The sequence below is a fragment of the Pseudophryne corroboree genome, chromosome 4 (genome assembly GCF_028390025.1).
Source record: "Pseudophryne corroboree isolate aPseCor3 chromosome 4, aPseCor3.hap2, whole genome shotgun sequence".
Taxonomy (NCBI): Eukaryota; Metazoa; Chordata; class Amphibia; order Anura; family Myobatrachidae; genus Pseudophryne; species Pseudophryne corroboree.
Genome location: NC_086447.1, coordinates 802,345,366 through 802,349,557, shown reverse-complemented (window position 1 = coordinate 802,349,557; position 4,192 = coordinate 802,345,366). Strand labels below are relative to the sequence as shown.

At 39.8% G+C, this 4,192-nt stretch overlaps 1 pseudogene; it reads right to left on the bottom strand.

The window, feature by feature from the left end:
- Positions 1-2,048: 2,048 nt before the first annotated feature.
- LOC134912080 (5S ribosomal RNA) lies at positions 2,049-2,167 on the bottom strand (annotated as a pseudogene).
- Between the last annotated feature and the right edge of the window lie 2,025 nt (positions 2,168-4,192).

Below are 4,192 nucleotides of genomic sequence, written 5' to 3'. Positions count from 1 at the left end.
GCAGTACTAGTGATATTATATATACATATATATTGATTTCATCTCATTATCATCCAGTCTATATTATCAGCAGACACAGTACGTTAGTCCACGGCTGTAGCTACCTCTGTGTCGGCACTCGGCAGTCCATCCATAATTGTATACCACCTACCCGTGGGTTTTTTTTTTTCTTTCTTCTTTATACATACTACTATAGTAGCTTACTGTAGCAGTCTGCGGTGCTGCTGAGCTGACAGTGTCCAGCAGGTCCGTCATCAGTCATTACATAATAAATATATATACCTGTCCGGCTGCAGTACTAGTGATATTATATAATTATATATATATATATATATATATATATGTGTACAAAGGAAGCTAATAGCGCCACAGATGTAGTATCAAAGGTGTAAACAACAGTATTAGGAAGAGAGTGTTCTGAGTTGATTACCAAGAGATATATATATATGTTACCTGGAGGACACTCCCTATAGGTTATTAGGGCGTCAGCTTATGGACCTCAAAAAACATATAGGCACTGGTACATATGCCTAGGGATTTATAAATTGGTACAGGAGGATGAGGTACTTGCAAGCGACCAAAGGTGTCAAATTAATAATATAAAAACCAGGTGTTCGATAAATATATAAAAAATTTAATGTCAGAATACAACACACTAAAAAAGGGGGGGGGGGTATTTCATAAAAGGTAAACAATGATTTTAAAAAATGTGTACAATTTTTTCAAAAAATGCAACCTAATCAATAAAATCTGGTATAAAAACAGCAGAGTTGAAGCTAAAAAGTTACAACACATATACCAAAAATCAATGAAAGGTCCATAAAAGCATGAGCAATAAGTACAAAATGTGCAGGATAAACGTAAAAAGGAGTAAAAAAATAGGAGAGAGGTAGCTTAACTTCAATGGTAGAGGTATATTCAGAGTAGCACCCAACGCGTTTCGTCCCTCATGGACTTCATCAAGGGGTGGTGAGATGCTAGAGACAGAGTATATTTATACCTCCTGGCTATGGGAGGTGTTAACAACGTCACTTCCTGTTTGTTAATTGGTGAATTGCTGTGGTGGTATCAAAATACGTATATAAACACCTAGACACCAGATGAATAAGATAAGGAGGCCTACTGGTATATTCAATTGCAAAAACGATTTTAAATAGAGCCATGAGAACGTATATGACATAAAAGACGAATAAGTCCGCCAACTTCCGGTCCGGACTGTGTGGAGCGTCATATCCGCCCCACTTCCGCCCCTCTTCCGGTGGCATTGTATCCGTTCTGCGCATGCGCCGGCTGGGCACCGTGCGGTGCGGATCTCTTGTGTGCTGTTACTGATATGGACGGCGGCCATCTTTTTGGTTATCCAAACTTGGATGAAGTGCTGCTGCGAATGAAGGTCTCCAGTATGTTGTCACTTAGGAGGGCGGCGGCCATCTTTTTGGTTGTCAAAAGACGGAGTGAAGTCCTGCTGCCAGTAAAGTTCATAGGCTGCGGTCTATATAGTTCAATGTTCTAATACGTGAATTATAGGTTTAGATATGTGTAAGCCTTTGAGGTGGTTTTGCATGTTAGATGATACATCTCCCCGGGGGGTACATAAAAAACGAAAAAGATAAAGAGGCATGTAAATAAATGAATAAATAAGACATATAAATAAATAAATAGCAGGCATGAATATGTCACATGACAAATACGGCATTAAGAGGGATGCTAAGGGATGATTCTTAGAGTTGGTAGGCTATGGATTGGAACATTATTTGCTAGAGGATATACATATATGCAAACAATATGTAAAATATATGCAATATATAAAGTAATTTAAAATTAAAGATTTTTAAAAAAAAAAATTAAAAATTTTTAAAAAATTTTTAAAAACATATATTTGCAACGATGGAGGAGAACGAATAAAAATTATTACGCAGAAGGCGGAAAGAAAATGCAGATAATAGATGGGTACGGCATCATGAAGGAAGTGCCCAAAGTAGTGTGAATGGAGCATCATCCATAAGCTTCCGAGATATCCCAAAACGAAAGTTCCCTCAGCGCCTCCGGATTTACAACACCCGGTCTCCCAAGGGGGTCTCCCATCCTTGTACTGACCGGGCCCAACCTTGCTTAGCTTCCAAGATCGGACGGTGTTGGGCGTCCCCAAGGAGGTATGGTTGTAATGTATAGGGCTGGGTAAGGAGACGGGGCCTCATAAAAGCAGTGGATGACATAATGTACTCACTAGTGGCAGAGAGGATAAGCAGAAAGGGATTAGATCGTTAATAGTGCAAGAGAGTGATTTTTACGTATTGGTGCCAAGGGGGCTTACGGGAGTTCCCACTAGATGCATACTCAAGATCAGGTGTTGGCCAAACCAGTTTTTGTAGGATCAGCCCAAAAAGTGGTGAGCATTGCAGTATATGTGTCGAAAAGGGTTTTTTTTTGGGGAGGCAGGAGTGAAAAACATAGGAAACGGAATTGTTTATATCACAGGAACGGAGCTATTTCGTACCCTTCATTGAAGCCATCCGGATGGAGCGTGTTCAGTTCGTATATCCAAAACATCTCTCTCCTGGAAAGGAGATTCGAGAGGTCTCCGCCTCTATCTCCCAGCGCTACCAGTTCAATCCCTTTGTACGTTAGTGCCTCTGGATCCGAGTTGTGGCAAAGATTGAAGTGTTTGGATACTGCATGAGTGAGGACTTTGTTCTTGATATTCCTGACATGTTCCTGGATACGTATTTTAAGGGGTCTCTTAGTTTTCCCAATGTACTTTAATTTGCAGGAACATTCCAGAAGGTAGATCACCGATGGGGTATTACAGTTGATGAATTGTTTGATACGATAGTCCTTGTTAGTTTTGTCATTGTGGAATGATTTCCTATTTGGATGGAGGTATCTACAAATGTTACACCTACCACATTTGAAGCTTCCCACACATTTAGGCATCATGCTTACAACTTCTGGGTTCCTCAGCATACTTGGGGCTATTAGATCTTTCAAACTCCTGGATTTTCGAAAGACCATTTTAGGCTCTTTAGTAAGGTAGTCTTAAAGTATGGGGTCCATGAGCAAAATATTCCAGTGCTTTTTAAGGACGTCCTTAATTAGTTTTTCATGTCTGCTGTACGTCGTGATGAACTTGACTGTGTCCTCCTTGATGTCCTTAGGTTTATACTTCAGAAGGTCCCTTCTTTCTAAACCTTTAGTCTTGGTTGTGGCTTCTTCTAGGAGTCGGGACGGGTACCCCTTTTCCTTAAATCTTCCTTTGTACACTTCAAGTTGTTGGTCTCTGTCCTCTGCCTTCTTACAATTCCTCGCTATTCTATTGAATTGGGAGAAGGGGGTATTGTCCTTCCATTGTTGCCGGTGATTGCTTCTATAGTGGACATAACTATTCATGTCCACCTTCTTTATATAATTGCTTGTGATGATTTCCTCTCCTGAATGTGTTAGAACAAGATCCAGGAACTCGATCCGTTCTGTGTTCTCATTGGCCGTGAATTTGAGGTTCATGCTATTGTCCGAAATGTAGGTTAAAAATTCTTTAAAACTCAACTGGTCTCCCTCCCAAATTAATAGAATATCATCTATATAGCGTTTGTAAAAGATGATATTCTGTTGGTATGGGTGATTGGTATAAATGTAGTCATTCTCCCATTGTCCCATGAACAGATTAGCAAAGCTAGGTGCGAAGATAGTACCCATAGCTGTTCCACAAGTTTGAAGATAAAATCCATCTAAAAATGTAAAATAATTATGTTTAAGTATAAAATTCATGAGCTCACATAAAAATAGTCTATGATCTTCTGTAATTTGAGGGTCCAGAATAAGGAAGTTGTTACATGCCTCGATGCCCTTTTCATGTTCTATGCAGGTGTATAAAGATTGCACATCAATAGTGGCCCACCTGTAGGTATCCTTCCATTGTAGTGATTCCAAAAGGTTCAGAACCGATGTGGTATCCTTAAGAAAGGCCGGCAGTTCCATCACATATTTCCTCAAGAATATGTCCACGTATTCTGACAGATGTGAAGTCAGAGAGTCAATACCTGCCACTATTGGCCTACCAGGGGGGTTGTCCAAAGATTTATGTACCTTTGGGAGAAAATAAAAATAAAAAATGGGGGTGGTGGGGTTAGAGTTTAGGAGATACTGGAATTCATCTTTCATCAGTATCTCCTTTCTGAAAGCCTTAAGAAGCATA